This window comes from Ammospiza caudacuta, chromosome 2 (genome assembly GCF_027887145.1).
Source record: "Ammospiza caudacuta isolate bAmmCau1 chromosome 2, bAmmCau1.pri, whole genome shotgun sequence".
Lineage (NCBI taxonomy): Eukaryota > Metazoa > Chordata > Aves > Passeriformes > Passerellidae > Ammospiza > Ammospiza caudacuta.
The window spans coordinates 95627279-95651914 of record NC_080594.1 but is presented as its reverse complement, the minus strand read 5'-3'; positions in this window follow the sequence as shown (position 1 = coordinate 95651914).

Here is a 24636-nt window from a genome sequence, read left to right as displayed (position 1 = left end):
CCTCCCCCGCCTCTCTTTTTTTTTTTTTCTTTCTTCCTTCCTTTTTGTACAGAAATGTTTTGATGTTCTTGTAATAATAATAATAAATAATAATAATAATAATAACGAGAGAGAAAAAAGGTAACGGTTGCTTTGCTTACCTTTTTTTAGAAGAACTAGTTTATGAAACTAGTTTTAGACTGAACTCCTGTGTTTTATCGAGACTTTTTGTACAGTATTTATCATTCACCCAAGAGACATAGAGCGTTTATTTGCAAAAGAGGAGAAAGAAAGAGAGAAAGGGGGGAAACGGCGGCGAAAAGAAAAAAATACCAATAATAAACACACAAAGTTGTAGGTGATGCCAACTTTTATACCGCGCGGAACCGCTACGATTTCAGTCACGGATCGCTTCTTGCGAAGATTTTTTATTGACTAATTAACTCGGAGTTCATGAGGAAACAGTTCTCATTTATTACTCATGTATTAAGACAAATTCAAAAGAACACTTAAAAGTTTTTTGTAGATATTCTCGAGGGTATTTTGGGCTGGGGTTGGGGTTTTTTTTCGGTACTTGTTTGTTTATTTATAAAACTCTTTTTGTTTTGTTTTGGAAGCTCCATTTTTTTCCCCGGGGTTCGTAAAACTTTATTGTATCTGGATATTTTTGTTTGTTTGTTTTCTCTTTGATTTTGTTTTCTTTTTGTATCATTTCTTGTAAATGCATTGTGAAATACTTTTTATTTAGGAGGTACGAAGGAAATCAGATTGTGTATATAGTTTACTAAAAAGCCTTTCTGCTAAACGGAAATCCTAAGGATGCGGTCCTTTTTTATTTTTTTTTTCTGTTTTGATTAAATAAATTTCAAAGCGGAAAAAGTCACCTGTATAAAAAGAAAAGCTAACTGGCGAACATAGCGGTGTTTACCATGGTAAACCTGGAAACACAGCAGGGAAACCTAGATTTTGGGAAGGAAGTTTTAAGCAGCAGCGGCAAACAGAATGAAGTGCAATCTGCAGTAAATGTCGATATTCCCTAACCTGTGTAAATCAGAAGAGGTGAAGGTAGATTTATTTTAATACTCGCTCCCTACTGCAAGGGAAGGCAGTTTACTGCGTTACTGTTCTAGCCGTGAGCGTTCATTTTGTGGATTTTACGGCTGGGCTGGCGGTCCGGACCTTGCCGGAGCCTTGGCTTTTCCCCTGGGGGGTGATCGGGCGCTGCCCGCCCCTCTCGGCCGGGGGTTCCCGGGGGACACCCAGCTCCCCGGGAAACGGGAGCACACCGTCCGGCGCGGCACTTCCCCTCTAATTAACGCCATGGAAAGTGAAAGCGCTTCTTTCTGCGCGTCCCGGAAAGAAAAGCGACCTCTAAACCTCCCGCCCGAAAAGCAGCCCCATCCACCCTGAGCGTTCGGGGATTTTAGCGACTGGTGCGAAAGCTGTCGAGCAAAACGATGCGTGTCATTTCATTACAGAATGTTGTTTAATGCTTTGAGATCTAATTTAAATTTTTTTCTAGCTGTTGAGAGATACTTTTCTATATGTTAGAATTAAAAGTTTACTGTAAAATACTGTAGCAAATGAATTTTTAAAGTAGTCATAGCTGCTTAAACAAAAGGAAAAATAATTAACTTCCAGGACTTCAAAGTCGATCCCAGCAGGCTGTAGGACTGTTCGTCTTTTAGCTCTGGTGAATAAGTACTGCATCCGTCCAGGAGTGTGGAAGTTCTAGTAGCTAATGAGGAGCGGGTTTGGTCCGTCTTAGACATTGCACTTCTATAATGCGGACATGTCAATTGACATACATAACTCTTTGGGCTCCTGTCGATAATTTTGTATAAATCCCTCATACTGAACGCAAATTTTTCATAGAAGCTGTCCACTGATTTCAGCCCAAACTTCTTTTTTTCTTTTCTTTTCTTAACTATTCGAGCGTTTATTAAAATGGAGGAGTGTGCGGGTTCAGACAGTCAGGAGACGACTTTTGGAAATGCTCAGCGACCAAAGAGTGCATACAGAAAGCAGGAACCTGTGGGAAACTTTGTGGAGGGGGGGGGGGGGGGGGGGGGGGGGGGGGGGGGGGGGGGGGGGGGGGGGTGTTGATCACCTCCAGCCAAACACAGTCTTGATGACATTTTAAAAATAGCTGTACCTTTAGGTATGCAGATTAAGCTGATACCTGTTGAACTATTTCTTGTTGTCCTTCATGTGCATAGACTCGGAAATATCTCTACACACCACAGATAGCATCGTGACCAAGAGAAGTGTGTGTGTCTGTGTGTGTGTGTGTGCGCGTGTGTGTGTGACATGTGCACATGCAGACACATACACGTCTGATGCACCCTTGTTACTTGCCTTTTTCTTTAAGGGTCATAGTTACTGAAAATCGCATTTAATGACAATGTAGAATAGAAAAATCCCAGCGAGACGATCCTGTATCGCTGACCACGACTGATGGAACAGAATTGGAGCGGTCAAGGGAGAAAAGCAAACAAATATCTGTTCATTTGGGTCCAAACAGCAGAAATACTGTGGGGAAGTGCTTTTTTTAAAAAAGAAAAAAAATTATAGCTCTCTAAATTAGCTTCTTTTAATGAGTTTTCCCTCCTACCATCACAATTTAGCGGCTCAATGGCGTTATGCCTAGAGTAATAGGAATACCTGCACTTTCAACACAAGGGGATTAAAGAGACGCAATGTCGGCTATATTTAAATAAACTTCAAACACCCTTAGCCCGTCTTTCAATGTAATGCAGTTCGCTCTGCAAATGTCCAACCCCCCCAAAAAAAAAAAAAACAAAACAAAAAAGAAAACCTTCACAAAAAACCAAAACAAACAAAAGAAAAAGAAAACAAAAAAGCCGAGCAACCAAAAATAAAACAAAACACAAAAACCCCATCTCCACGAAATACCAAAAAACTACCTACCCATCCCACCCCCACTGAGACACCATCGGGGTGTCAAAAACTTTTTTCCTGTTCGTGGTCTATTGGTTGGTTTGGCAGCTAGGTTTAATTTGAGTTAAACTTACGTTTGGGTATTTAAACAAAACAACTTTCCTAGGCAGATGAATTGGGGTTAGGTACAGTAACGTAATTATATCTTCGGGCTTTTTGCTATGAGAGTTATCTATAAGAGAATAATTGAATATGCAAAACTAAGAATAGGTTTAAGCGATTTATGGTTTAAGTACATTACATCTAAAATTGTATGAAATGTTCCTCCTATAGCATGATTGACAGAGCTATTAAAATCATGTATGTGGAAGAATTAAAGCAAAAAGTCATCTCGTTTTCAGTGAAAGGAAGGAAAATCCAGGGAGTGAGGCGAATGGGAGCGGGGCCGAGGTGCCCTCTCGGCTGCGGGTGGAGCGCGGGGAGCTTGGGGTCACGGCCCCCCTGGCCAGAGCCCACGCCGCGGTCCCGCTCCCTTGTCCCCGGCAGGGGACGGCGGCAGAGGGGCCAGGAGGACAGGAGGCACTCAGAGATAACAGGTCTGATCCGCTCCAAACTTCCAGCCAAAACCCAAACTTGGCCTGAACTCCGCAGCTCTTTTCCCAACGGTTTTGCTGGTTTAAAAAACATTTCCCCCCCTCCTTGCACTGCACCGTGCGTGGCTCAGTGAGCTCGTAGGAGTGGCGTCGGGCCCCGGGGAAAAGCCGTTCCCTCCAGTTCCACTCCCCCGCGCCCTCAACCGGAGTCACATCGCAACGAGCCCCGGGGGGGAGCATCGCTGGGACGGCTCCGAGCCTCTGCGAGCCGCGGAGCGCGGGAGGAGGGCACACGAAATTGTCCAGGAAGACAAAAAGAGGGACGATTCCAGAAATCAGAGCCAAGGCGCCCGTAGGGCCACAGCGGGACAAGAAGCTCCGCGAAATGCTCCTTGGTAGGGCGGGGTGGGGGGTGGGGAGGACCCTCCCTCCCAGCTGCGCCACATGCAGGCGACACCAGGCCGGGTCACCTGAACGTCTGACGCGGTTACAGCATTTTATTATTACGTGTAAACTGCCACGGAAGGAAAAAAATATTTGTATAAAAGAAAAAAAGCACCGCAGCATCGCACAGACACGCTCCCCCGCCGAAAACCAAACCAAAAGGCTGATCTAAGCATTGTTGTAAAGTAAAACGGAGCTAAAAGACGCGAACTGGCAGGTGTCCGTGGGTTTGATGGGTTATCTGGACGGGATGGTCTCCCAGGCCTGGCGCCGACGCTGTCCCACGCCCCACGATTTCCCCGCCTTTCCCGGGCACTCACCGACTCCCCCGAGCCCTTTTGTGCCCCTCCCTCCCCCTTCCCGCACACTTTCTGCCAGCTCGCCCCAGTAATCTCCAGATCTCCCCTTCCCTCCTACACTCAGCATCACGTCGGGAGCACCGGGACGGGGCCGTCCCGTGGGGACAGACAGCGTCCCTGTGTCCGTGTGTCCGTGTGTCCGTGTGTCCTTGTGTCCGTGTGTCCGTGTGTCCGTGTGTCCGTGTGTCCGTGTGTCCGTGTGTTCCTGTGTCCGTGTGTCCGTGTGTCCGTGTGTCCCTGTGTCCTTGTGTCCGTGTGTCCCTGTGTCCGTGTGTCCGTGTGTCCGTGTCAGTGTGCAGAGGGCTGATCTTGCAGGGAGGGCCCTCCTTGCTCCCAGAGTCGCGGAGCAGCGGGCCTGGGGGGTGGATGTTGTTCGTGGGGTGCGAGTGGGTCCCTGCGAGCCCTGGGCAGCGAGGAGCCCCCGCTGCCGCCAGAGGGGCTGCAGATGAATGATGCCGGAGGAAAACGGGGGTGGCAGGAGGGGAGAGGGGTGAGAGAAAGGGAGGGAGAGCGTGGGGAGGAGGAGGGGGAGCGGTGTTTGGAGAGCGAGGGATTAGCGAGGAGAGTCCTGACCCCGAGATCAACGGCCAGTCAAACCCGTTTACAATCACCGGAGGAAAACCGACGGCTCCCGCCGCAAGCCAGCGGCCGGCCGGGCAGCCAGCGGGGCCAGACCCCCCCTTGGAGCGAGTGGGGTCTGTGGGGGAGGGCCCGGCCCTGCTGAGGGAGAAGGGAGACGCCACAGTCGGGAAGGATGGAGAGGAGCGGTGCCAGCGGGAGGCCGGAAGGCTGCCCGGGGGCGGTGGGGGGAATGCTGCGGGGCGCCCCGTCTCCCGACAGCAGCCTTCGGGTCCCTCATGGACGAGCGGGGCAAGAAGGGAAGGAGGGAGAGTTCCAGGCGTGAGGGGCGGGGCGGGTCGAGATATCTGGGCAAAACAAGCGCATTGCTGTCAGCGGGAAAGGCCGCTCTTGAACTCCGCACGGGACCCTCCCGGGCTGGGCGGCACCAAAGCCCGGCTCCAGTCATGCGTGCACCGGCGGGCGGGCGCCCTCCCGGACCGCGAGCCATCTGCTACCGGGGGCGGGGGACAGGGCCCCCGATGGCCGCCGAGCGGGGCCAGCGCTGGGCGCTCCGGCTGCCGGTGCGCGCCCCGCGGGGAAGCGGCGCCGCCGCTCCGCCGTGCCGCGCACAGCCCACGCACACAGACACTGCACGGGGCGGGCCGACGGCACCAGCTATCTTCCTTTTTTTGGTGTGGGGGGGGGGGGGTGGTGGAGAGTGAAGCAAGCTGTCCCTCCACCTCACGGCCTTTTGGCTCCTCCTCTACCAGAAAACTCAGCACCCCAAAAAGCGAGGTGGTTCGGCGCTACCCCACGAGCAGCACCGAGCGTCTCTGTACATATCGCCCCAACCGAAGGGGATCTGAAGCCAATGGCCTGGCCCGGTTCGGAGCCATCCCTTGTGAAAATGCAGAGTGAAAGCCCAGGCACTTGCGGCCACGCGTGGCCCCGCTCTGCAAAAGGCGGCGCCGTCGCGCCCCGCTGCCCCTCCGTGCCCCCAGCGCCTCGGGACTCCCGCAGCTCCGCAGAGAGCTGGCGCCTGGGACAGCCAGGCTGGGACAGGAGGGGACCGGCCAAGACCAAGCGGCTCTCCCTCTGTTTGTTCTGAGGTTAGGCATGGATGCTGCTTTCCGTGGGGAAACTGAAGTCTGAGGCAGGAGGTTTCACACGGCCGAGGCGGAGAGGAGTCAGACAGCCAAGCTTGGCTGAAAAGTCACTTCTGAAGAGGCAAGGCCAAAAGAAAGAGTAGGCAAAACAGAAAACGAGGCAGGACATGGTCTTGCGGAGCTCCGAGCCGGGAGGCTGGTGCGAACCGAGTATCTGCAGCCAGGGGCGTGGGGCAGCGGCGGGAGCCGACCCGGTGCCCGGGGGTAGGAGGGATAACAGATTGTGGGTGCGGAGCGGACAGGGCCTTGCCTGCCTGCCTGCCTGCTGGCTCCAGCCCCGCCGTGCCTCTGCTCAATAGTGTCAGGAAAAGCTGGAACACTAGGGCGGCCCCGAGCAGCTGGACAGCTGGCAGAGGAGCTGGGGAACCTGGTGTGCAGGTACAGATGTAACGGGAGGCTTTCTTTAGAGGCTGAAGCGAAAGCCCATTGACTTTTGCATGCACTGAACCACTCTGCTGTTGGAGGAAACTTTGCAAAAGTAAAGATTAACAAACTAAATTTTGGAGGATCTTTGGTGTAACAGCAGTGTGATATATGGGGCCCGCTCCTGTAACTGCATTGCCAAAATGCTAGCAGAAAACCTGGAAGTCCTTCCCAGTCTTTATGTCTAAAACCAGGACACACCTGGAGATGCCTCCGTAGGATAGGCTAGAGATTGGTAGCTGACTGAGGTGAACCACACCGCGGTATGTGCTGTCAAAAAGTCTGGAAATTCTAAAGTGAAAACCCCATCCCTTAACATGTCCGGAGCTTGTGGTGAGTGAGGGGCAGCCCCCAAGGTAAAACACACTGGTCCCTGGCTTTGGGGTGGAAGCAGCGGCGCTTTGTGACAAAGGACACACACCCCACCCCCAATTTACAAAGCCTTGGGTGCCCCCGTGCACTTTCATGCCTATCTCTCCTAGATGGTGTATTTCCCTGGAGGGAGGAGCCTTCCGAAGGGTCTCGTTTCAAGAAAGTCATTCAAATGCTTTAGCACGGCCTGTCAGGACGGGTTTGGGGGTAATATGCTTCATGCTCGGTAAAATCCCATTGTCCACGCTTTCAGCCCGGACACCTCTCATTGATTTGGAGAAGACGTGTGCCACGGTTAGCTGCGGCTCTCAGATAGAGGGACTGTCCCTCAGAAACCTTAAAAAAATAAAATGAAGGACAATAAAACCGAGGAGAAGCAGGAGAGCATCTGTCCGTGGTCAAACAATTGGGCAAGTGCTAGAGGGTGAGCTGAGATCCGAGTGGGAAAACGCGGCTTTAGCCCGGGGCAGAGCAGCGTGGGCTGAGGAAGTGCGACCGACACGGGGGGGAAGGACCGGAGTCTGCAAAGTGTGCATTTAGGGGAAGAATAGCTTTCACCGGGAGGAGGTGAAATATAGTTTACCAAGGCGAAAAACTCCATAGCAACTAGGAACTAGTGGTGAACAAAGGCACCATACATCCAAGGAGGGGGCTGAAGTTGCAGGAGGGGTGCAGAGGGAGTAGGGAGAAGTTTATTTCCTACCCAAAAATTGTCTCGCACAGATTTCAGAAGGGTTTGTTTTGATGTGATGGTTTTTGTTGGTTTTGGGTTTTTTTTTAAAAATCTCTCCAATGCAGAAAAAGTCCATAGGAAGATTGTCCTGCTAAAACCAGTGGTGAGTGGATAGTTCAGTCCTAATCAGATTAGAAGAATGAATGGCTGTTCAGTTTTGGAGCTACAAACACAAGTAGCCCAAGGCCAGGAAAGATCTAAAACCCCAAGCACGGGAGTTCAAAACGAAGTATAGACACGAAAACACAATTCCCACCTGGTGAGGAAAAGTCTGAAACCATCTACAGTGCTTCCGAGTTACATACACCTCAAACGTCGTCTCTCCTTCTTTTCCTTGCTCGCTGAGTATCTTTATCTTTTGGGAAAATCTTGAGTAATTCCTTGACCACGTGATCACATTAACGTTCTGTATTACCTTTTATTTTACCTGTAGGTAGCAGAAGAGAGAAAGAGGGCTTGCTTTTGTTAAGGGCTTGTTGGTTTGTTTTTTTAAATTATCTGTGCCTTCGTGCATTATCAGTCTTACCTTCCCCCAAATGGCTTTTCAGTCACAGGGCAGGTGAAACCTTCATGATTTGTCATGGTCCCCCTCCCTCCCCGATGATAGATTGTAGGAAATAATGCAAACCCCAAGATGTTGTGCAGTCGAGTCACTGTGAACACGTGCATTTTCTACCTTGAAGAACCATAAAAAGGAAAACTAAGTGGGAAACGTCTTTTAAAATACACAGTTGTAGGTGAGCTCCAGCCTACCTGTGTTAGGACAGAGTATGAATAAGGGAAGCATGGAGTTTAGCCTAAAAAACTCCTCTGCAGTGTTTTGGACAGCCATAAGAGTGAAGAGGGATACGGACATGGATTGCGTTCTCCAAACGGGAAATTTCTGTGCTCTCGTGCCAAATAATTACTCACGTGTCTTATGGAATAGTCGAGAACGAGATAATGAGAGTAGAGCATGCATTTCTCCATCCAGAAGCGCTTCCTCCATTCTTCTTCCTCTCAGTTTCTAACTTTCTAGCAAGGCTGAGGAAGTTTCTGCTATGCCTCCAACCAAAATGTCCCTTTAGCAGACTAAGTTTGGGTGACAACAAATAATCTCCTATTTGTTTTGTTTTAACTAAGCAGATGCAGGGAAAAGTTCTGCCTGATTTTCCCGAATATAGCAGCATCTCAGTTTTAGGGGTCACAGACCAAAACTGACTAGATAAGTGGGACAAGCTGATCATGATGAATGTGTCATAAATCCACATATTTAAGAACAGGAAAGCAATGAAGTGGCGTTATTGCAAAAGGCATCCTTGCGTGACCAAAGGAGCCCAGTTCTGTACAATTTGGTAGAAGCGTGCTATGTAGCTTTGCTGTTCAGTGGGTAGTTTCAGGTAGATAAACTGGATGTGTCTGTGCGTCTCAGGCATGTTTTATATGTTTCATAATATCTAAACGATGTTTTCATGGTTAAGTGTTCCTATTTAGACGTCTGGATTTATCATCTGTCTTAGGGGAGCCTTAGATGTTCAGTAAGAGAAAATACTGCGTTTGAAAGGTAAGCCTATTGTCATGAAAGTGGACGAACTCAGAGCCCGTTGTTTAAAACACGGTCTCCGCTCCTCGGGGTATTCTTGTTGATCTCCTTTAACAAGGAGACAGATTAAAAAAGAAGAAATCTGTAATAAAAAATGTATCTGCTTCACAAATATATGCAATGACGTCATGTCCTTGGGAGCATCCCATCATAGTTTCCGGAGGTTTGCTGCAGAATGCAGCTTACATGGGGAGCTTACATGGCTGCACACCAGGTTCAGGTACCGTCGAACCGAGGTGTCTTATCACACCTGCTAGTTTTATTGTAACATCCTCATTGCCTAACAGGAAGAGGACTCGCTACAGGCATGAAATTTGAGTGGAAGTATGAAGAAAATCAGAGCTAAAATTCACAGAGGATCGTGTTTGTCTTTTGTGGTACACAACATAATAATTTCTAAAAAATGAAAAACGGGCAGAAAAAGTATTACAGAAGCTCAGTTTCTATTCTGTGAAAGAGTTGGACAACATCTGGAACGGAGCTCTTTCCCTCAATGAGCATCAAATAGTAAGCGCAGCCGCAAAACCCTTGAAAGGGAAACTTCGGCATTCCCTCCGCCGGTGCGCACGCCTCGCTCAGCGAGAGCACCAGGCTTGCGGGGATTTCCAGAGTCTCTGGGGACGGCAAACGGAACTCTGAAATGCTGATTTCAACAACACTCTGAGAGTTTGCGGTGGAAGACGTCTGCCTTTTCCCTACGAGCAGGGAGAGAAAGATCGTACGGAAAGGAGGGTCGGAGGCAGCTGCAGCAGAGCTTCCTGTCGCTCTGCCTCCAGCCAAAGGGGCTGCAGATCTAAACCGGGCGGGATTTTAGCCCGTTACTGCCAAAATCCCCCCGATTAGACAAGCCAGTTGCCAAAAGTCATTTAATGAAGGCCAGGACCCGCTATCCCTGCACACCCCCCCCTCACCCCACCCCGGTAGCACCGCTCAGTTTGTTACAGAAGGCGAGAGAGCGGCCCCGCGGGCCGGGGGGCACCGGGCGCTGCCCCCGCGCTCCGGCCCCGCGGCTCGGGGCTCCCCGGGCCCGCATTCCCGTGGGCAGCGGCGCTCCCCGTTCCTGCGGGGGCAGGCGGGCTGTGGGACGGCGGGAGGCGGGTGGTGGCAGCCGGGATGCGAGCGGGGAGCCCCAGGTCCCCGGGGAGCGGCTCCGGGCCGGGCTGCGGCGTTGCCGGGGAGATAAACGCCTCCTGTCCCTGCAGAGGGGACGCGGGACAAAGGCTCACCTGACTCGGGAACCCGCGGCCCCCGGGCTGCGAAGGCTCCGCTCTGCGCTCCCCGAGCCGGACAGGCGGGACTGGCCCCGGTGAAATTTAGCGGGGGACCCGGGCGTTCCCTGTCCAGAGAGCCCGGGAGCGTCTCATGGGCCGGCACCGACTGCAGGGACAGCCCCAGAGCCGGGCTTGTCCCCGAGCTGTCGCGCTCCACATCCTTGCTCCACTCCCCATGCCCTTCATTTTTGTCCGCTAGTGACCAAATGGCAACTTCTATGACTTTTGTCATAGACTCTGTCTGCTCGCCTGCCTTCCTTCCCTAACGATGTGTTTCAGGTCATTTTGAGGGAAGTCAGCTACGTATGGGAATTTGAAAAAGCGTGACTGCCCTTAGAAATATTTTTAGGAAACCTGTGAAAATGTTCAGCTTGGTACTGCAGTGTTTTTGCCCCTCCACAAAACACAAAATACAAACCAATTTAAAGGAATACCTCAGAGGGGAGGAGAAATATATCCACAGTCATTCAACAGTAAAACAAAAAGTCAGAACATTTTCTCCTCTGAAACGAGCAGTCAAGGAAGAAATGTCTTTTCAGGTATCAAAGAAGAGATAGTTTAAAGAGTGTTCCTAATGGAAGGGCCTTTGTATTTTCTGCTCTGACAGCGGGGTTCTGTATTTTGCAGAGTATCCTCGTACCACCAACACAGGAAAAATACCATTCGAGAAGCCAGGAGTGCTGACACACAATTCAAGAGTGAATTTCTTAAAGAACAGTTTACCTCCACCTGACAATAAGGTGCTAACAGAAAAAACATTTAGAATTTTGCCACTGTACAGAATACTTTCTGAACTTGTAAATATAAATAAACTCAACAAATATTATTCTCATTTTGGAATCTTTACAATACAATTACTGCAGACTGCTAAGATAACTCCATTGACCCTCAACCATACTACACAGATACTGCCAAACTGAATTCCCTTACTGTTTCTCAGAGCCAACACTTGTTTAAAAGGGGAATGCAGAGTCACTAATTTAAATGTTAGCTTTCAAGAAAAAAATTAAAGAAAAAAGAAAAAAGAAATGAGAGAGAAAGGGGAAGTGAGAAAAGTGGTGATAAGCTGTCTTTTAAAATTAAATAAATTTGAGAAGTCTGTAGGAAAATGGCCTAAGGGTGACTAGACTAGTGTTGTCTCTTCTTCAGCCTACAAGTCTTCTGCAGGTTATTTTTCTCCAGCATAAATGTAATTTAATAGCCGAGATGGATATTGTTTCACTTTCAGTTATCTGCTCTATACTCCGGTCTCATTCTACATTAGATGATTACCTTACTGTCCTATATGCACAATTTAAAGGGAATTACCTATTACTTCAATTATTTGTTTCTTATCAACTGATGTTACACTACAAGGATTTGCATTGAAAGGACACAAAGAAAGAGCAAGTCATGGCACATTGCCAAATAAAAGAGTAATGTTCTGGTGAATTTAGCCCAAATAATTTACTGCTATATAAAAGTGGAAAAGTGGAAGGTGAACCCTTTGACCAATAAATCTCTTCTGCATGTGAAACCCTTATCTTGTCCCCTCCAATATATTCCACACTAGGAAGCCATCATCATTGGCTCTGGTTTGTTATTTGTAAACCTTGATCTTCTGCACTCGGTGTCCTAAATATGGATAATTAGCATCAGTTTATCACGCCTCTGCATATTTTCTCTTCTCTCCAAACATGCATGCTTCTATTGGCTGCCATTCTGTCACAGAAGATTATGGAGACAGATTGCAGAGAATGAATGTGCTAAACGAGATTAGGAAGGAATAGAAATAGCAACTTGGCCAATAAATTCCTCGTGAGAGCCTTATCATACAATTACACGTTGACTTGTTTCACACTCTCCCAGCCTCTTAATCCAACGCCCCCACCAAGAATAAAATTTCACTAATTTCTGAATTACTGCATATCCTCATGACTTGTCACTGAGAATGGTTGGAAGGAGCAACACGGTCGAAAATAGCACATCAAACTTCCAAAAAGAAAAGAAACTTTACAGACAGAAAGAGATGTGGCTTTAAACCGCTTGTGGCCACGTGTAGAAGTTTTTGTGCAGCAGCAGTTCCAAGGCTCAGGACCTCAACATCAAGACATGGTCCTGTGTGCTTTTGCTACCTAACTCTTTACATCAGAGGTTACCTTATCTTTAGAGTGACTTGGGAGCCAGAATACAGAGGGTTGATGCTTCTAAACTATTCACCCATTGTGCAAGAGACTGTCCAATGAGCCCTACAAACTCGTCAGAAAGCAATGGCAAAAACACCTACTGCTGTCATCAGTTTCTGGGACATTCCTGAAAATTGCGGTAATCGAGAAGACGCCAAAAGCATGACAGCAAAGCGAGACAGAATCCTGCTGAACTCACAAGAAACATCTACCAGCTCTAGTGGAGCTAGTTCTGCCCCTTCTGCCACGGCTATTTTAATGTGGATGACAAGAAAACATGATTTCCATGACATAATTCAGAGGCATGGCTAAAATCTTCAGGAGACATCATCTCTGGAAATGTTGGAAGTCTCCATTTCCCCCCTTATGCTAGCCCAAGAGGAGGGCTTGCAAAAAATATTAACGTTGTCATAATGTTGTTTTCATTGCTTTAGATACACGTAGAAGAGGAAGGACATAAATGGAATTAAAAGTCCCAAGACCAGAAGACAAAGCCTTGCTCTGCTGATCTATACTCATAGACTTGATGTCACAGTGCACTTATCTTACACTTTCAGATTTAAGAACATTTCACAGCGTTTATTACAGTGACAGAACTTGCTTTAGAAAGGAATGGGTTTCTATAACTCGAGTAATTTTTTCCCCTAATAAATGTGAATCTTCAGCCCCATACAGAACCCAGATGAAAGGTGTGATGAAGTTGTGCTACCTATTCCCGGGCTGTTTAGCGTCGCTCCTGCCTGTGCAATTAGATGGTGGGAGTAGGAGTGAAGGAATACATGTTGCAAGTGTTAAGGATGTTAAAAATGAAGGGATTGCCTCAAGTGGGACCTTTCCTGAACGCTTTTCCCCAGTAGGGAAGTGATCCGGGCTGCAGTGGAGAATCTCCTCTTCCCCAAGCGTGGCCCATGGGGTGGCCGTGAGCCTTGGGCATGGCAAACCCGTCCTGCAAGTGCCCCAGAGCCTTGAAAACTCCTCTTGAGTTATTCTGAAGCGGGTTTAGTGATGGTGGCGTTGGTGATTTTTTTTAACCTGCTCGTTATTTCCTTTTGCTCTCCTCCGGAGTTTTGTTTGGTACTAAACCCCTCCAGATGGAAAACCAGACTGCAGATGAGAGTCACACTCATGCAGAGTCTCAAAACCACACGGGTGCAGAAAAGACTGAGACGAGAATAGCGTGACCCTGTGGGATAGCAAAACAGACTGCTACCTGTTTGCTGCCATGAGAACTTCTGCAGTCACATAAAATATTAATAACTCTCCCTATCTCCTTTTTAATGTTATAGCCATAGGCTTGCATACATATTCATATGCACATATCTATACGCACACACATGCAGACACACACACACACACATATATATACACATTTATATATGTGTGTGTGTATATATATATATATGTACACACACATCAGCCGAATGAATTGGTTAGCATCGGGCAGAGAGGCGTTTGCCATTAATCTGGGAACAAACCGCTAACCTCGGTGACTGGTATTTTAGCTTTTCTTTTCTCGCTTCTCTCAGTGTGGGGAGAGCAGTAAAGCTTGTGTGGACTGATTGTGAGGGGCTCTGCTGGAATTTGGCAGGCCAGGGGCTTGGAGAGAAGCCCCATGCTGACTCCTATTCAGCGGGCCAGTTTTCTGCGAGCTTTGGAAGTTTCACTCAGCCGTGCACTCAATGGCTTCACAAAGCTGATTACAAGCTTCAGCGCATTCCTGAAGGAGCCAAAAGCGACGCAGGTGCAAACGAGCCGAGGGAGCCCCTTATCCCGGTGACAGAATGGGACAAGCTGGGAAAGGCTTGGACCACACAAATCCAAGGCTCACCAGGCAGCAGCAAGCCTGCCTTGGGAACCGGGGATCATTATCCGCTCCATTCAGCGGGGACCCAGCGGCGGCAGCGGCACGTCCCAGGGCTGGGGACGGGCTTTCCGTCCCGGGTGGGAGCAGAGCCCTTTCACCTGGCGTCCCCTCTCCTCTCCTCTCCTCTCCCTTCGCGGCTGCCTCGGGCACGAACCCGAGGCGCCCCTGCTCCCCCGAAATGATTTGTATCCCAGCATCTGTTGGGCTTCAGCTGCCGCCTGCAGCACCTTGCCGTTTTCTCCCCCGTTGCCCCATGCCACACGAAAAGCCTCCCTCCTGCTCCTCTCCCCTTCCCCAGATGAACACGGGGCTAAGGGTCTGTCTGGAAGCCCAGCACAGAAAACGCACTGATCCGAAATGGCAGGTTTCCTCCCAGCTGAAGTTCTCTAACAAACACCCTATTTTGAAGATTGCCTTTAATTCCACAGAGAAGCCAGCCGGGAGTGCACCCTCCTCCCCTCCCAATTACTCGAGCCACCCGATTCCCACAGAAACCTCCCGCAATACAAACGCCTGGTGAATGCTTTCTGACTCGGTGAAAGCAGCCCACGGTCCCTGCCCTTCCTGCCTCCCCGGCGAGCGAGGGGGTGGCGAGGAGTCGAGGGGGGTCTTGGTGCCGGAGAGGGTGAAGCGTGATTACTTTTAATTAGGGGTTCTCGGAAGGAGTTCCTCTCGCCTCCGCTCCCTCGCCCCCTTTCCTCGCTCTCAGCCCTTCCCCTCCAGCCGAGAGAAGAAGCTGCTCTTTACTTCCCTGAAAAATTAATTACGGCCCTTCCCCGCTATCAATTACGGAGGAATCAGCCTTTCCTAGGGAGAGGAGAAATAATCAAAAGGCTTTTCAGTCTTGCTGGGGGGGGGACGACCTCGGACCGCCGAGCACATAATGCGGCAAGGGGCTGCCGCGCTTCTGGCCGCTGGTTTCATATGCAAATGGCGAGCTGCCTCCAAGTTATCATTATGGTTTTATTTTTTTTTCCCTTAATGTTATTATTGTGTCGGGGTTTTAATAGCCACATGCTCTACCCTTCCCTTTCAGCGAGGTTTCCTTGGCGATCAGCCACGCCGCTCCTTCCCCGGGCGCATTGCCCCCGCCCCAGCGCCTGCCCCACGTCCATGTTAATTTCGCCCTATGGAAATGAAAGCGGCCGGGCCGGGCAGCTGATATTAAAGCGATCCCCCGGCCCCGGGGCTCGCCCTCCCCGCTCCGCTCCGCGCCCGGCCGTGCCTCGGTCGGCAGGAGCGCGGCGTGCCGGTGCCGCGGCCCCCCCGGCCGGCCCGCCGCCCCTTTCATGCCGGGAGATGCTGGGCAGGCAGCGGTGCGTTTGCTTGTGCGGAGCGCACCGCCTGCAAGCGGTTGCCTTGGCAGAAAGGTGCAGCTTTCTGATGTTCTTTTGTCTGATAACTAATTCAAGTTAATGCGATCTTTATGTAAAGCTAACAGCGGATAATTGTCTATTTTCTCGCCAACAATCTCCATCACAATCACTTATCTGGAAACCTGCGGTTGTATTAATCGTTATATTCCCCGAGATAAGCGTCTCTCGAATTATCAGTAAACACTGGAGGGAAATTAAACAAACTCCAGAGCCACTTAAGTTTCCTCTGCAGCTTTTAGCCACCTTCTCGGGAGGAGGGGGAGCGGGGACCACGGCACCCCTCAAACCAACCTGGGACCGGAACACGACATGAAAGGGGGGTATGTAAAACAGGGAAGAAGGGCCTGAAATTTTGGATAATTGTGAAGAGCCGAGTCCCGCTGAAGGCGGGTTCCCTTCGAGGTGCCGTGCGGCAGTCAGACATGCACCTTACGCCCCGCTCGTCGGGCGGCGGTCGGTCCTTAGCGGCCCCTGGGACCTTGTTGGCAATTCTTGTAAATCATGTAATTAAGTGTATTAGTCTCTGCAGGGGAAAGACGAGCAGCTAGGAGAGAATACACCCAGAGATTAAGCAGGAGTCGCATCAGTCTTTAGGTCTGATACACGAGGAGAAGAGAGTTCTGCTGCCTTCCGAGAATCACCGTATTAGCACAATTATTGGCAATATTTATGCTAGAGAGTGAGCTGAACCCCAGGAGGGTAACGGAGAGTGCGAGAGAGCGAAACTACTGTGGGAATATGTTTTACTGCTCAGATCCCATCAGTTCCGTTAGGTGTAAAGAAATTATAGCAAATTGTGTTAGAAACCCCTCCAGGGAAAACATACTTGTACGACAAAGATTTTGTCTTTTTGAGATGAAGTCAAAACATCGGTGTCAAATGAAACTCATTTTAGGGGCGCTACCGTGTGTGTGTGTGTTTACTTGAGAACCTGAGTATGGGGGGGAAAGGAAAAAAAAAAAAAAAGCGAAAAAGCAGCCGAAACCATGACATTTCAGTGGTGAATCTGTGCCAGCAGAGAGTTTGCAACTTGTTGGGGAAGAGCGAGGCGTCCCGCAGCCTGCCCTGGTGCCCGCCCGCAGCCCGGGCAGGGGCCGCCGTCCCGCCGCAGGGCTGGCAGCGCTCGCTTTCTGCCCCACGGCTTTCCACCTCGAAAGGGCTCCACGAACATTAACTGAGCAATCCTAAACTGGCGTTTAGTTACGGAGCAGGCATCAAAGAATTTAAAAACTCGCCTCTATGATGAGCTTTATTTATATTCGACTTAAGATTTCTTTTTTTATTTTTGTAAGCAAACTTTTATTCACGAAGGTTTCCAGTGGCATGGCTCGCGTCCTAGCCTGAGGAAGGTGAGATCTGGGATGAAAAAGACGAAAAAAAAGCAAACTACCCGACCAAAAAAACAAAACAGAAAAAAAAATTTCCCCCAACACAACCAAACACAAACAAATCAAAACACCTCAGCGAAACACACAAACCTCCTATTACTTATTTGTGTGTCATGACGGCGCAGTTCCAAATATGATCGTTTTCTTGAAAACAAAATTAACTGCTTAAATTCTTGAATTATTTCACTTGAGCTAAAAGTTCCCAGGGTAGCTTTTTCTTATGGCATTTGAGAATCATCCCACTTCATCTCTCACCTGAATCTTGTCATCTGTGCCATCTTGAAGTGATCTGTGAACAATGCTGGTCCCTTGGACAGCCCAAGCTGGTCAATCAGGCAGAACAGACTATGCAAATGGAATGGAAAGGCGAAGCGATGAAGAACAGTGGCCCCCATTGTCTTGGGCATTTCAAAGCGAAGCCCAGCTGCAGCAGGCGTTGCTGTCTCGGACCCTTGGTTGCTACTCTAATGTCATCATTGCAAAACATCACATTTTGAAAACACTACAGTCTGAATGCATGATCAGCCCTCCACAAAGATTTCACTTCGCCGTGACATCTTTCGAAGTCACCAAAAAAAAAAAAAAAAAAAAAAAAAAAAAAATCGTGTGGAGGAAAAAAAGCAAAAAAAGTACCACCACAACTGGGGACTGGGATCCCAGCCACGCTGGCCGCTCCCATCCCGCAATCCCGCTCCCTCCACTCCCAACTGCGGTGCAGCTGACGCCTTTTGCAACCTTTTGGTGAACGCCTCGCCTTTCGTGTTGCTTTTAGCGTCGAATGGGGTGATGATTTAAGTTTCATTTAACTTATTTTCTGTCGGGTCTCTTTCAGGCACTCTAATGAGCTAACGCCGGGGAACCGTCGCTGTGAGCAGGCAGTGAAGTATTTATTCACAATCGCTTCCAAAACTTCAGATACTCGCGGCTTTAAAAGAGTCAGGCAATGTCTTTGCGAGTGATTAAACTAGCAGCTAAGCTGGGTATTTATGGGTCCGTTAGGAGTTTTTGTGAATACTCTGCTTCTCAATGCACTCATGCAGTTGCGGCTCCTGAATATTGCTGCCAGCCCTGCTCCAGCTTCGCCTCCCGGCGCAGGTCCCAAAGTTAACTCTGCCATGAGAAACGAACTTTCAGTTCAGTAAAGCTGAGGGCTATCAGATGATTAATGTGCATTTTCAAGAGACTAAATCATTGCCCGTGTTTCACTTATTGTTCCTTTTCGTTTTCTTTTGTCTGTAGGTGACATTTGTGATCACCATGTGGTGAGCAGAGGAAACTCCCCTCTCTTCCACCCTCATGTCAGGAGCCTGTGCTCAAGGAGCAAAAGTCTGTGCCATCGATATCTAAAAATGCTGAGGGTTGTGTTTCCCCTTCCCAATCTCTTATCTAGAAGGAGTCAGTGAATCCAAAGCTGCTTCTCCAAGGATAGCCTTACTCCAGTGAGCCTACAGAGATGGACCCTGCCCAGCCCCTGACACTGCCTACGGCACAGACACAGCGGTCACACCTGAGAGTGGTCACCCTTCAGTGCCGACTGTTCAGTGCTCATGCAGGAGCAGAGAAGAAAGTTTCATTGGTCTGAGAGAGCTGGGATAAGAAACTCTTAAATGCATTCTTTGCAGGACCAAGAATAATTCAGTTCTTTCCTACCCCTTAAACTGGCTCTTTCCCTTTAGCTTGGTTAGTGCATTCTGTAGCAACATCACATATATTACAAAGGAAGAAAAGGATGGAATTATTTAAAACGAAATAATTATTCACTGTGATTTGTTTGGCTTCCCAAAATTAAAGTTGGCCTTTTCAGAATGCAGTGGTGGATAAGAAGAAAAAGATGAGAGTAACAAAACCAAAGAGAGATGGAAGTGAATGGGGAAAATAACCTAATGTGCAGGTAACGTTTCATCTTCTAGCTGGAAGATCTTTCCCCTCACCAGAGAGAATTTTCCAAGGATAACTACTATGTTAAAAGAAAGCCTGTTTTCAACTACATCAGTCCTGTGGTCAAATGAGTAATGCAAGAATTCAGACTGCTATCTGCCTCATACAAATATTTCAGTAGAGATGGTATGCTCTGTAAGCACCCTTCTCTGCCAGGTATTTGTTCACTTAGCACCTCAAAACTTTTCCTCTTAGACAACTGGATCCCCCAAAACCTATGTTCTAGGAAGTGTTGGACATGCTTCAGGTCTGGATAAGTCACTCACTGACCTGAATGCAGAAACCCAGAGGAAAAGCAATGTTTTGCAGCCAGTGCCTACACAGAGGACAGCAGGGGCCAAATGCCCTGTTCCTGTTAGTGGTGCATCTTCATTCGGCTCTCTGCCGAAGCTCTTCCAGAAAGATCTTGTAAAGGAGGAACTCCAAAGAGGAGCAGCTTCTGGTCACGCCTTCCATGTAGGTGCTGCCATGGGGCTATGTGGTGGGTGTGGCCACCACAATTTCCAGCTGATGGTGAGATGGATGATGTCCTCAGGGTGCAGACCAAGGGTGGGAAACAGGGGCCCACAGGGTCATGCCAACACTCTGGGCTCAGACATGCCCTTCTCTACAAGAGCCCTGTTCTAATCTCGTGCTGCCAGCTGGACCTTACCCCTTCTCAGCAGCCAGGGTATCAGCCCAAAGGTGGGTTACCCACCTCCACTCAGGCTTTTTGTCCCTTCATGGAACCAAACCAGCTCCCATCACTCCAGCTTAATGATCTTGGCTCTGCTGGGAGGGAAGTGGCCCCAGCTCTGCCCTTCAGGCAGGGTGCTCAGATAAGCAGGGACAAACTCCTTTCCCAGTGGCCCAACACTGGGCAGGGGAACTAACCGGAAACAAGATCAGCTCCTCCCTTGAGAAGCTGAACTTTGCTTTTCTCTCACAGCGGAACTTCTGCACCATCCATGTACCAGCCCTAGTCCTGGTACATTCAGCCACAGAGATCTCTGCTCGTGCCTGACTGTATTTTTTCATGTTTATTATCATCCTGCCCAGTGTAATGCTACCTGGCACACACACACACTGGAGGGAGAAAACCATGTGTTCAGCAAATGGAGCATACAGAGTTTAGGTTTTGCTTTGTCTTATTTTTCTTATTCCAGTTTCAGTATAAAACTATGTAGAAAAGATAGCCAAGCAACTCTCTGTCATGACAAATCATCAAAACTCTGTGTTATGAGATTAAAAATTACTGGAGAGCAGAGATGCCGAGAAGAGACAAGAACCCCTTTCTGCTGAAATACAAGTTCTTCTTTTTCTCCTTCTGTTTCATTTCACCTCATGGTCAGATAAGGAACAGAATTACTTTAAAATGTTTGCATTAACTATTTTTATTCAGGATTTGTTCTAGCCTTTCAAAGAATTATTTTACTGTAAGACGTGTGAGTGATCTATAACTAACCACATTCCTCCAAAGCAGTAGAGAACTACAAGACATCCTGCAGTCCTCAAACTTTTACTGTTTTTATTGCCACAATAAAAATCGATGCAAAATACCTCTTCAAAATAGTATAAAAACCCACATAGAGTATTTTCAGTAAGATAGCACCTATTGCATTGCCACCTTAATTCAAAGAGAGTTTTGTAACAAAGTTGTACGATCAAAGCATATGTCTTCCCTGATAATTCATGAGCTGTAAGATTATCAGTTGAGTTGCCCATGGAAAAAGTACTACACCATGTATTGTATTACTTGATTAATTTTCTTTTGAATTTTACTTCAATTTTAACTTTGGCTAATTACTGCATTGTGATCTAAGTCAGCAATCTCAAATTAGCTATCAAGGTAACTTTTGAAGAAACTCTACAAATGCATGATAATGATGAAATTTAAGTTCCCGTCAGTTATTCTGTAATGTCTCCACCATGGAAAAGCAAACCTTCAGGCATTTTAATTCTATTTGCATATATAGCATTGTGGTTTTCCTACTTAATTTTTCAGAGTAGAATTCTGAACTATAAAAACAACACTAAAAACCTGTTTGGGGTATTTATTTATTTTATTTTCCTAAATTGAATTATACCTTTAATGAAAATGTGAAAGGAAATAGTTTTGGGGAGCAAATTGTCTGCTGCTCAGATTTCTTTGGAAAAGCAACTTGTTTTGCAGGTACTGATGCAGACTGATATAATTGTCCTCTGATTCTACTAAAATAGAGAAACACATTTCAGTACAATTGATATCTATAGATTGAAATTGATTCTGGTCTCACATCTGCTTAAAATTCCAAATATCTTTTGCTCAAGCCTTGATCCAACCCTGAGTGATGTCACTGTGTAATGACTTCTGTGGGTTGTGGTTCAAGGGCTTTTACACCACTGTGCCTCTTGCCACTAGGCTGAGAAAGGTTATTTTTGCTACATCATTCTTTTCCTGTGAGACCAGATTAACTTGGAAAGAATTAGAAATGCTTGAACAGAAATGCTCAAGGTTACTTTTTATGGCAATACTTTTAACTTTTAATATTTCTTACAAATAAATGTAATTTGATAGCAACACAAATATTTGCATTTTCTGGTATATTTCCAGTCTTTTTATTTTTTTGGTGAATCTCAATTTTACCTGTATACACTCATTGCCTTATTTCTAGCAACACAGCATAGAAATTTTAATGTAAATAACAGGTGAAAAATTAATCTATAATAAAATACGATGTATGACAAATTCATTGAAACAAGGAAAAGATTTAAATAACAGTTATTCAATAAATGTCAGGAAAACAATCTCATATCTTCACTGATCAAGGCTTCTGTGTAACTTGGAAGAAAGTGGTGAAGGAGGACTTTTTATGCAGTAATAAACAGAGCTTGTTCCAGTTCTTAAGCACATAAATAGAAATACAGAAAGTCTTACCAAAGAGGGTCATGAACAACAACAACTAAAAACTCAGATCTCGTTCTGTTTTGTACTGCAACATGTACAGGGGGAAAAGAAATGATTGTATTTTTTTGGTGATGACTCAGATTAGGTTGTATTAAACTTAGCTTTGACTCTGAGAGCTTCAAATAAGCAAGAACTTTGCTGCTCACTGTTAAATGTTGCTTTACTTACAGACTGGTAGAGTTCCTTTTAAGCATCTCCAGAAAAAGAGGTACAAGAGAGAAATCAAAGTGGAAAAAGCAGTCAGAATGCTACAAATATAGTGCAGAATCCTTTTGTGTTGGTAAGCATCGATAGGCAATGAAGCAAACTTGAATCTACCCATCATTTTTCTTCATCCTGTATGCACCGAACAGGTTAAATTATAAAAAAAATCTTGTCATAAATGACCCTAGTTTTCAGAATTTATGATGTTTGCATAAATATTATGAAATTGAATATCCAGGATCAATGTAGCTTGGTTAACAATTTATAATCTATAAAACTTTGTCAGTGATTAGACAGTGGCAGAAAGATCTTTCAATATGTTGAAACTATCTTTTGCCACTTACATGGACTGAAATGGCTGAGCAGGCTTGCTTCATTAAAGTCCATCTGGAAGAAAACCTGTGGGGAAAGGAAACCCCGTGGTGATTAATCATCCATCTAGTTTACCCTGTTAGTGTTAGGTCATCATAAATGGTGGGTAAGAAAAACAATGTTTCTTTTCAGAGGTAAGTGCTTCTAAAATGTTACAGAATTTAAATGCTTGGAGGTGTTTCCCAGCTTGCCTACCTTCATCAACAACTTTAGCCCTTGATATCCTCATTTATTCCTCTAACTCTCCTGAAGTGTCCTTCAAAATGCACAAGCGTGGATTTATCATAAACTTCATTATTGCAGCTCCACTGTGGTTGTTCTGATCACTTCAGGACAAATGCGACAGTTTAAACTAATGACTGAACATCTATTGTATTACTGCTGTTTCCTGGTTATCTGGTTATTATTTATTTCCTGCTTGTTCTATTGTTTCTTGCCTCATGAAGACTCCTGTTTGCTCTGATAAAATTCCTTACAACATGGCAGCAACACCAAGGGTTGGGTAAAAGGGCTCCTCTGAACGATAACACAAAGAGCATATAAAGAATCCATCACAGCAGTCAGTAGTATAATGTAATTTATTTTCAGTAGACATTCTCTTCCCTACTGGATTAGTCACTTTGTTAATGAGCAAATGACCCATAACTCACAGGAGTGGGAACTTTATGTGCAGGTCTTGCCTTTACCAGAGCAGATGAACAGCAGTCACTTGATATTATGGCTCCTTCCAGACTTTCTTGTGCATTCCATACATTGTGGGAGTTTCAGGTGGGTGAAAAATGCAGGACCCAGTGGTAAAACAGACTTATATGGGATTTATATTTTGTATTGTACTAGAAAGCATTAATAAAATATGCCTCTTGCATCTAGAACTCACCAAGATCCCATAAGCAGACAATGAACCGGTTTTAAAAAGTGAGCTTTGTACGTGCTAATACATTCAAGATGCTATTTTCTGCCTCTATATACTAGGCATCTTTGGCATTTATTGTCCAGATTTCACTTCAGCATGACTTTAAAGAGAATTCATCAGGTCATTCTCTGTATGAATGCAGCTTGTCTCACTGTGCTAGGAGAAGTTGACACTGTGAAATCTAAAAAATTCAGAGTTTGTCATTAAAAGGAGAGCTTACAGTTCCAGTAGAATCAAAGAGCTTGGGAGATTTTGCTTTTAAATGTATTTTTACACCTTTCTTAATTTCATATATAGAAAGCATATGTTTACAAAGCCCTGTGACATCCCACCTTAAAAGGAAAGGAAGAAGCTGAGATTCAGACAGCTGTGGTCAAAAACAAACTACAGAGGTCAGAGAGTCTGCAAAAACGTACTAAGTTTTATTAGTAAATTATACTATAAATCTTAAATCTTAAATCGATATGTAAGTCCCTTATCCTACTGCATAAACACACAGTGGTTCCTTTTGCATCATGGGTAGGGTCAAAGAAAAGAGAGGGTGATTAAACAGAAAGATGGAGAGAAAGAAGGGAAGAAAGGAAAAAAAGAAAGATCACAAGTCCTGGCTCCAGCTCTGACCCAGGCTCTGATGGCTTGCCCAGGCTGCTGAGGGGATGCTGCCCAGGCTTAACAGGGCCACCTTTTTACAGACAGGTTTTCCCAACATGGAGCTAAGTTTCTCACTTTCGACACAAATTAGTTGTCATGGGCATTTCATTCTGCTAGACCTTTCTGGAAATGGGTAAGAGGGCTTTGGAGTCTTTTGGCCTTGTTCCTCCCTTACTGGGCCGGCCTTTGGTCAACAGGCCATGCCTGCTTCTCAACCTCATTCTTGCCCTTGCTTGTTGTGCTTTTCTCCAGGAGCCAGAACAAAGGTATTTGTTCAAGAAAAGTGCTGCCCTGCCTTCATATGGTTCATTTCTCTAGCCACATCCTTCTCACAGACTGTTCTTACCAAAAATCCTTGGTTGGCTCCATAGCTATCCAGCACTCAGTGTTTGAGACATACACATTGGCCCCTTACCTTCTGGGTTTTTACAGAACCAGAAATTTGAGCCCATGGC